Here is a 10,783-nt window from a genome sequence, read left to right as displayed (position 1 = left end):
AGAACACATTGAATTTCTGATTTTTCCTTAATTTTTATTATTGCTTTTCTTTTGATCAGAATATTTGATTTTTCTCATTTCTTGTACAAAAGGTATATATAATTAATATTAATATTTTTTCTGCAGTAATACAAGTTTAATATATATATATATATATATATGTATATATATATATATATATATATATATATTCTTGCTATAATGTTAATGCATACCCCAAAAGCTTTAAACTATGGGAACCTGCCATTTATTGATAAAATATTATAGGATTGTGATAAATGTTTGTATCTGATTCCAGAAAAGAATGGGATAAAAAACAAGGAGCACAGACTTAACCTGAAAAGTGCCAAAAAAAGAGCACATATGAAATACTAATGTGAGACTCGAGGTTGCGACGCTTGACGTACATTAAGTCATAGGACTTCCTTGTATCTACACTCTTTGTGAAGTACTCATACCAGTACAAAATTTGACTATCATGCTGGCTCCCTATATCCCTGAGAATGTCAAAAATCAGATAAAGGAATGACGCTTCCCTATCAAAATAGAATTCTAATTCTTTTTTTCTTATATTATGGCAACTTCCTGTAGTCTTGGCTGCAAATGGATAAATGAAATAATATTGTATTCTGTCCTAAAGACTTATGGGATAGAAATTACTTTAAATTGGACCTATACAAGGACCTATTTTGAATTTTTTTCCTTATGTTTTTGATTGTGCTTTTCTATTCTTTTGATAATTGTCTCATACACCCTCATAACTTAACATTGCATCCTGAGCTGAACTGGATGGTTTTTAACACCTACTTCAGGGGGGATTGTATTTTAATTCAAAATCTAAGAATTTTGATTTTTTTGTTTGAGATTGTATTTTTATGAAAATCCAAGAATTTTTTATTTTGTTCGAGAAAATATCTTCAAGAAAAAAGCTTGAAACTCCTATATCCAGAGAATTAATTGTTGCAGAAAGATGCCAGAAAATCCACTCTACATCAAGGAGATCAAGAATGAACTTTGGATATGGTTGATTGAACTGAACTTTGATTGAACATTTATTGTAAATGTACACATTTATGCCAAAAGGGACTGCCCCTAATTTGGCTTTCTGTCAAATGCGCCAAGCAAAACATTGGTTTTGCTTTCTTTTCTTTTCTATTTCCTCCCTCACTATTCTAATTTCTCTTAGAAAATTGAATATTGTGTATATCCATAGTTAGAAGTGCATTTAGGATTACAAATTGATTATGTTAAAAGATCAATGGGGCGACTAGTCTCCCAATGATCATCAGGGGTGGGATTGTGAATCTTGAAATTTCTCAGGCTTGTGAATGTTAAAAAAAATCCCCATTGGGGAATTCTCCATTGGGACAATTCCCTATTGGGACCATTCCCCATTTGGACAGTGAGACCTCTACTTAGATCAGAAATGTGAAGACCTCTACTCCACCCTTACTTAAGCCTGCTTTAGGGGAAAAAACTCCTTGCTGAACAATGAAAAATACTTAAACCCATACTTAAGCCATGCCTATTTTTAGAATTAATACAAAGGGGTGCTAAGTACCTATAAAGGTTAGGCAAATTGTGAACTTACAAGGAACAAAGAGGAAAAAACTTACTCAGAAATTCTAGCCTACTCAGGTGTGGATTACTAAAAGGATTAGTCTACTCAGGTGTGAATTCAGAATGGGCTGTCCTTTGGAAAATGTCTACTGTGATTGGTAGATGGAAGAACATAGGGGAGGTGATATAGGAGAAAACCCCCTATATAAGAAAAGGACAGTCTGTTGAGGAGACAGGCTCTTAAAAAACAGTCTCTAAGGAGGCTGTTAGAAGGAGAGTGCTCTAAGGAGGCTCTGGAAAAACAGTCTCTACGGAGTATCTTGGAAGAGGCTCTTGAGGACAGTCAGAAAAATCTTTCTCTGGAGAAGGATGGCTGGCTGAACTGGTGTCTATATCCTTGCTTAGACAGATCTTGTGGTGAGTGATAAAAGACTGACTGATCTCTCTCTCTAAAGACTCAGGTCTAGGCCATGTTGGCTTAAGGCCCTTCATACTTATTCCTTTCTTACTCTTTCTCTCTCTCTTTAATTCCTCATTGTATTATTAATTGAAGTCTCTATAAACCCAGTTGACTTGGGTATATTCATAATTGGGAATATTTCCCTGGAGACCACCTTATATTTTATTTTAAAACAAGACACTGTAGTGAAAACATATTTTCTGCAGTCACAATTTTCTCACCCACTCTTATATCTACTATAATTTAGGCCTTCCACTATTTTAACTCTTAAAATATATGGCTCCCACTCTTTTAAATATTACAGAAGAAAGGTCAGAATTAGAGGAGGATATCAAAATGCCAGGGAGTCCACAAGTGACAATTATAACTTTGAACGTGAATGGGATGAACTCACCCATAAAACATAGACAAATAGCAGAATGGATTAGAATCCAAAACCATACCATATGTTGTCTTCAAGGAACACACATGAGGTGGGTAGACACCCACAAGGTCATAATTAAAGGATGGAGTAAGACCTTCTGGGCCTCAACTGATAGAAAGATGGCAGGTGTTACAATCATGATATCTGACAAAGCCAAAGCAAAAATACATCTGATTAAAAGGGATAGGGGAAGTAAATATATTTTGTTAAAAAGTACCATAGATAATGAGGAAATATCACTAATCAACATGTATGCACCAAATAGTATAGCACCTAAATTTCTAATGGAGAAATTAGGAGAATTGAAAGAGGAAATAGACAGTAAAACCATGTTAGTGGGAGATTTGAACCAACCACTATCAAATTTAGATATATCAAATCAAAAAATAAATAAGAAAGAGGTAAAAGAAGTGAATGGAATCTTAGAAAAAATAGAGTTAATAGACATATGGAGAAAAATAAATAGGGACAAAAAGGAATACACCTTCTTCTCAGCATCACATGGCACATTCACAAAGATTGGCCATCTCACAGAAACATGGTATACAAATGCAGAGAAGCAGAAATAATTAATGCAAACTTTTCAGATCATAAGGCAATAAAAATAATGATCAGTAAGGTTACATGGAGAACCAAATCAAAAATTAATTGGAAATTAAATAATATGATACTCCAAAATCGGTTTTGGATCACAAATCATAGAAACAATTAATAATTTCATTGAGGAAAATGTCAATGGTGAGACATCCTTTCAAACCTTATGGGATACAGCCAAAGCAGTAATCAGAGGAAAATTCATATCCCTGAGTGCATGTATTAACATACTAGGGAGGGCAGAGATCAATGAATTGGAAATGCAAATAAAAAACTTGAAAGTGAACAAATTAAAAACACCCAGAAGAAAACAAAACAAGAGATCCTAAAAATTAAGGTAGAAATTAATAAAATTGAAAGTGATAGAACTATTAAACTAATAAATAAGACTAGAACCTGGTACTTTGAAAAAAAAACAAACAAAATAGACAAAGTGCTGGTCAATCTAATTAAAAAAAGGAAAGAAGAAAAGCAAATTAATAGCATCAAAGATGAAAAGGGGGACATAACCTCCAATGAAGAAGAAATTAAGGCAATCCTTAAAAACTACTTTGCCCAATTATATGGCAATAAATATATCAATTTAAGCGATATGGATGAAATTTTACAAAAACATAAACTGCCTAGACTAACAGAAGAAGAAATAGAATTCTTAAATAATCCCATATCAGAAAATGAAATCCAACAGGCCATCAAGGAACTCCCTAAGAAAAAATCCCCAGGGCTTGATGGATTCACAAGTGAATTCTATCAAACATTCAAAGAACAGCTCACCCCAATGCTATACAATCTATTTGATATAATAAGTAAAGAGGGAGTTCTACCGAACTCCTTTAATGACACAAACATGGTACTGATTCCAAAGCCAGGCAGGTCAAAAACAGAGAAAAAAATTATAGACCAATGTCCCTAATAAATATAGATGAAAAAATCTTAAATAGGATACTAGCAAAAAGACTCCATCAAGTGATCAGAAAGGTCATTCAACATAATCAAGTGAGATTTATACCAGGCATGCAGGGCTCGTAGTCACATTTCTAAGGATGCTCTCTGAAGAAATGGAAATGGAACTAATGAAAACAAAGATAACAAAGATGGGAAAAGCATCTGAATTAAACCAATTATAAACAGAGGAGCAATTGCAGAAGACATGATAATTTTGAGGTGGATAGATTGTCATGATTTCTGACAGACAGTAATTAACAAAAGCTTGGAAAAATCCCTGATCTTTCAAATTCAATTGTGTTTTTAAAAGTTCTTACTTTGGATCAATCATTAATTGTTGCAGACATTTAGAAAGCAGACATAAAAAGAAAATCTCTGTCCTCAGGGAATTTATATTCTTTTCTCTTTTCTTCATTCCATCCTTTACATCAATAGTGTCAAACTCAAATACATTTATGTTTAACTGCAAATGAATCAGTAGGTTGTATTTCATCATAAAGGGAAGAGGAAACTATCCAAGCTTCTTAAGTAGTAAAGTAATCTTTGCTTTCAAAATATCAAGTTAGCAGATATGTAGAGCAGAGTTGTCAAATACACATCTTGGGAGTTGCAGTCCTAATATTGAAGTGTATTTAAGAAATATTTAACAGAATAATGCAGTAAAACATAGATAATATTAATTTAATTTATGTTTTTTTCTAAGTCAGTATGACAATCTTAAGGGATCCATATGTTCAGTTTAGTGGATCCGATTTGTATTAGAGTTTGACATTATTGATGTAAAGTAAGAACTGAAGTAAGGAAACAATAGAGATAGGGAGAACATTTGGAAGGCCATTACATTTAGGTAAAAAATGATGGAGGATAAAGATGAAATGTGGAAACGGATTATACATGGAGAAAGGAAGCAGTCAAAATAATATAACATCAAAATTGTGAATGTGTGTGATGAGTATGAATTTAAGGGGAAAGATGAGGTTCATTTTAGATATGTTGAATCTGAAATGACTATTTAACATTAAAGTTGCAATTTCAAGAAGGCAACTGGTGAAGTAATCCTGGAGCCCAAGAAAGGATTAAAACTATAAATACAAATTTTTAAATAATGTAAATAGATCAGGTAGGTGAAACCATATAAGCTAATGAAATCTAAGAAAGACAAGACAAGAGAAATGGAGACAAAAGGAGAGAAGAGAAGAGAAGAGAAGAGAAGAGAAGAGAAGAGAAGAGAAGAGAAGAGAAGAGAAGAGAAGAGAAGAGAAGAGAAGAGAAGAGAAGAGAAGAGAAGAGAAGAGAAGAGAAGAGAAGAGAAGAGAAGAGAAGAGAAGAGAAGAGAAGAGAAGAGAAGAGAAGAGAAGAGAGGAAAAGAAAAGCGAAGAGAAGAAGACTAGAAAATAACTCAAGTATACAATAATACACAGAGGCCAAAAAGTGACAGCAATAGCAACCAAATAATTAAATTAAGAACAATTAGACAGAGAAATAAGACTTAGCAATATGAAATAGTAAGGGATTTCATCTAGGATAAGAGGGTGGTAAATACAGAAGGGTGCAAAGTATGGCAGAGAGTTCAAGAAGAAAGGGCACTAAGAATAAAGCATTACATTTGATGCAACATGGAACAATAGAGAGAGCATTGAACTCTAGTTTGAAACTAAGCTTCATAACTAAAAATAAGCTAAATAACAAAACTAAAAGTATATATTCACTCACTGAATAATTGTGTGATAATGGACAAGTACCTAAAACTCTGTGGCAGTTGGTGGGTTCGTGATATGAGACAGTTGCTCACCTTGTGTCCTCTAAAGTCCCTTCCATCCAAATCTAAGATCTTATGATTTTTATGATATTTTTAGCTAAGAAATGACTGACATACCTAGAGACATTTATTACAATTGAATAATAATGCTTGAAGACATTATGTAAGGAGATGAAAAGCAAATGGGAGATGTGAAACTGAAGGGACTAAGTATAGAAAGATGACTATTTATATAAATTTGACTGCCAAAAGGAGGAAGAACAAGCAGACAATTGTTGGTGTTATTATTAAAAGATTAGCATGTTTGTAGACATAAGGAAAGAAATTAGTAGATAAAGAGGAACTGACAATTAATTAAAAGGAGGATACTTGGAAAAAGGCAAATTCCTAGATGATTCAGAATATGGGATCAAGGACAGAGGAGTTGGGCTTGTGAGAAAAAGTCACTTCTAAGGCTATGGCAAATAAAAGAAAGTGGTGATTTTTTAATGTTTTGAAAAGCAGAATTATGGAGAAGAGGTAATTTAGAAGGGGCTTCTATTTTTTAAATTATAAAATCCTTCCAAGAGGAAAATGTGTCTTGGGAGGTTGGAGAAAAAAAGAAGTATGAAACAGTTGCTGTGGGGAGTATGATAAAGAGCCCGTCAAAGAAGATTTAAATGGTTGGTGTGCATGAGGAAGGAGCAATTCAATATTAAATAATATAAATTTATAGTGGATCCAGGCAACAGAGATATATGACATATCAGTAGCATTCAGGAGCATACAGATAGAGAACATAGACAGTGAATACTGAGAAAGGAAGGAACTTGGAAAATGATAAGCCACAAAGGACAAGCAGACAAGGGATTTAAGAGTATAAAATGGGATTGGTTAACAGTCAAATCAAAATTGTGGAATAAGGAAATTGAAACCAGAGCAGGGGTGATAGACTGTTAGAGAAGAGAGGGACAGAGTGAGTAAAGGTCATGGTGAAAAAGAATAGATTTCTAAAATGTCAATCAGAATAAGAAATGAAAGGATAAGATATTGTCTGAGAGAAGGAATTCAGAGTTCTATAGTTACAGAATGAAATTTTTAAAAAAGAAAATATTCTTAGTTGCCAACCACAATTCTTATTTTTATATCTATTAAAGTGTGTGTGAGGATAATCAATATTCACATTGGTGGATATACTTGATGAAGGAATGAGAGGGGAATGACTAGACTATTGCAAATCATATTCCATAAGAGATTTAATCTTTCTTATTATACAAATAACAGAAAGTTAAAGATAATACAGGTTATCAATGTGCCTAGACTTTATGGATTATAAAAATGTATGGACTATAAAAATACTTGCACACAGGCACATATACATGTACACACACACACACACACATATATATATATATAAAATATGCAATTAAAAATAATAAGAGGTATCATGTCATAGTGGAAGGAATTCTGGTGTTGGAGTTAGAGAACTTGATTTAGAATCCCAGATATATATGCCACTTTTATAACATGACTTTAAGCACGTGATTTAATTTCTCTGCGTCTTAGTTTCCAGATATGTCAAATGACAGCAATAGATAAGATAACCCATAAAGTCTCTTCAAACTCTTTTAATTATTCTATTAAAATACAATAATTAGTTTCCCTGGGAAAAAGTTGAATCAGTTTCTTTTATGTTCCAGTTAACTAAAGATTAACAAGATATCACTGATTATTTCTACTGTAGAAAAGTTTATGAAACACATTGGTCAACTTTCCTTTCTTCATTTGTTGTAAAATATAATACAAAGTTTAATCTTTCTTCCATAATTGAAGTTCCTGCAGCAACTCTGGATTATAATTTGTGACATAAATCTCAATGTGAAAATAAATAAAGATATGCATGTAGAAGATTGGATTGAAATTGTATTGGCTAAAGAAAAACCTGATGCTTTTTATTATTTTAAAAAAATACCTAATTCCTGATGTAAGTACATTTATATTTTATCTATTATCTCTCTTTTTTATAAACTGAGTATAGAAAAAATAAGATTATTTTAAACTGAGTTTTCTGGTAAATTAATTCTAGTAAATAAAAGGTGTTTTTTCTGCTTAATATTACTTGTAGAATAACAGGATTAAACAATTCCAGGAAAGGAAGAGACTTGAGACACCATCATATTTTCTATTATTTTTGAAAATGCACTAACAAATATATAACAACTGCCATTCCCAGCAAAATATAGCACACTTTAAAGTTTAATTTCCATTAATACTTTTCCAACACTTTAATTCTAAGCAATTAAATTAATGAATCAAAATCTAAATTGTAGCAGTTGGTGATTTCAAAAGGGTAAATATTCATATTGAAATTTTAATATTCAGTTTGTCTGACCTGATACAAGTTAATTCCAACATCCTCTTATCCATTTATATACAAAAGTTTTCCTATACACTACTAATGAAAAGTGTTATTTAAGTCACATCTGCTTAAAAAACACCAGGGAGAGAAATCTACTATCTCCCTCCCATTATTTTCTTAGTTATTTTTATTTTATTTTGTTTTTATTTATTTATTAAAATTTTTTTTCATGTTCACATGATTCATGCTCTTGCCCTCCCTTTTTTCTCTTTCCCCTCCCAGAGCTGACAAGCAATCTGACTGGGTTGTTCAAGTGATATAATTTGATACTTAACTCCATATTACTCATTTTTGCCATAGAGTATGATTTTGTTTTTTTAAAAAAAAATACTTTTTTAGTTTTTTATTTTAATTATAACATGATTGTTTACTCCTTCCTATTTTCCTTTCCACCTCCCAGAGTTAACAAACAATTTAACTGGGTTATACATATATTATAACTCAAACTTCATGTCCATATTATTCATTTTTGTAATAGAGTAATCTTTTAAACCAAAAACCCCAAATCATATACCCATATAAACAAGTGATAAATTATATGTTTTTTCCTTTTTATTATTTAGAATATTTTCCCAAGGTTACATGACTCATGATCCTCCATACCATGTAAATGCCAAATCATATACCTGTATATACAAGTAATAAGTATGTCATATGTTTTTCTTTTACATTTCTATTTCCATAGTTCTTTCTCTCAATGTGGATAGCATTTTTTTCTCATAAATCCTTAAGTAGTGTCCTATTCTATTGCATTGCTACTAGTAGTAAAGTCCATTACTGTAAGGATAATTTTAGGATTGTGACCTAATCTAAATTAATTTTGGTCGCCAGAGAATATCCCAAATAAAATACCCAAGTCAGTTTGCAAATTTATGGTGGTTTAATTAATATAGAGGGAAGGAATTAAGGAGAAGGGAGAGGGAAAATGTGTAGGATTTCTCCTGCCTGGCCTGTGCCAGGGGGAATTCAAGGTTCTCTGCCACAAGGTCTCTGAAGATTAGTGGCTTTCTAAGAGGATAGTGTTTGGAAGGTATAGGAGAAAGAATCAGCCTAAACTCTGAGAGGGCTCAGTAAAGACGCCTCACCTGAACTAGACTACTGAGCTTCTTCCAGTATGGTATCAAGGAAAACTCACCACTAAACGCAGACAATAGCAGCTACCACCCAAGATGCTGAAACACTCAGCAAGCTCCACTAGCCACCTTTCTACTGCCCAAGAGGCAGGAGAGAGGAAGTGAACCGAAATATATAGATGATTTTTACATCACTTTCCTGTGTCTTACATGTACCAATAGTAACTTAAGCTTGACCTAGGACAGCCCAGAGGTCTATCATTTGTTTCTGATTTGCCATTTGCTAGCACATGTCTGTTGTAGGTCATCCTCCTAAACACTTATTCCTTAAGTATGGGTGTAGACATTCCTATTTTTGTTAGACTAAGTAGGGTGGAGTAATCTAAAATTCACATTACATTGAATAGTTCCAAATGTTTCACTTTCTGTCTAAAATATTCTCTTGGTTCTGCTTAGAATTTTTTTGTGTTTTATTAAATGCCCATCCTTTCCCCTGAAAGTATATAGTTAGTTTTGATGATCAGGTGATTCTTGGTTGTATATCCAATTCTCTTGTCTTCCTAAATATAATATTCCATGCCTTGGGGTCCTTTAGTTCCATCCACTTATCTGTACTGTCCGCACATTCCTTCATGGCCGTGAGGATGGCCTCTCTACAACGGTATAGTTGTAGATAGTCCTCAGGATTATTATAGTCCCATTCGGGATCCTGAGATGGCCAATGTGCTGCATTATGCCCCCGGGTTTTGTTGACATGAGCAATTATTTTATTTTTTTCACGTTCACTTAAAAAAGCCTGTAGTAAGCTCTCAACGTCCTTGTAAGACGGATTATACTGAAAAAATATGTCTCCCATCTTTTTTGTTACTAGAAAAGGATCTTGTTCATATGTGGGGATATTTCGTGTAAATTCATTTATTTCTTGGGGAGTAAACGGTATCCTATGTCTTAAAGTCACCACATCCCCATTTCGTCCTATTTCAGGTACTTCTCTTAGAGGAAACAGGCCTCTAGTTGAATTTTGCACCTGTGGGTCAGTTTGACAAGGACAGGTTTCTCTAGGAGGACAAGATCTCCCTTGCATTGGAATTTGGTTTTCTGTAGGAGAAGGAACATGAGAAGCTGGGATTGCAGGGGAAGGGTTTTGGGGATTAAATTCAGACAAGATTTGCACTACACGAGAGAAGCAGTCTGTTAACTGGGCTATAGGGAAGGTGTTTTCCATCTCTATTTCAGGGAAGGAAATTTCCTCATTCAAAGGTTCAGAAACAGGTCTGTTTCTGGTAGAGTGGGTGTTTGCCCATTGATCCTGTAAGAAACATTTTAGATCTTCTAATTGGGCTTGCATTTTATCCTCAATTTTTCCTATTTTATCTTCCATATCTCCCATTTTATCCTCAATATTTCCTATTGTATTCTCAATATTTCCTATTTTATCCTCAAGTTTTTCTATTTTATTCTCAATATTTCCTATTTTATCCTCAATTTTTTCTATTGTATCCTCAATTTTTCTATTTTATCCTCAATTTTTTCTATTTTATCCTCAATATTTTCTATTTTATCTTCAATA

This window comes from Monodelphis domestica, chromosome 1 (genome assembly GCF_027887165.1).
Source record: "Monodelphis domestica isolate mMonDom1 chromosome 1, mMonDom1.pri, whole genome shotgun sequence".
NCBI classification, from domain to species: domain Eukaryota; kingdom Metazoa; phylum Chordata; class Mammalia; order Didelphimorphia; family Didelphidae; genus Monodelphis; species Monodelphis domestica.
This window is presented reverse-complemented; position numbering follows the sequence as displayed.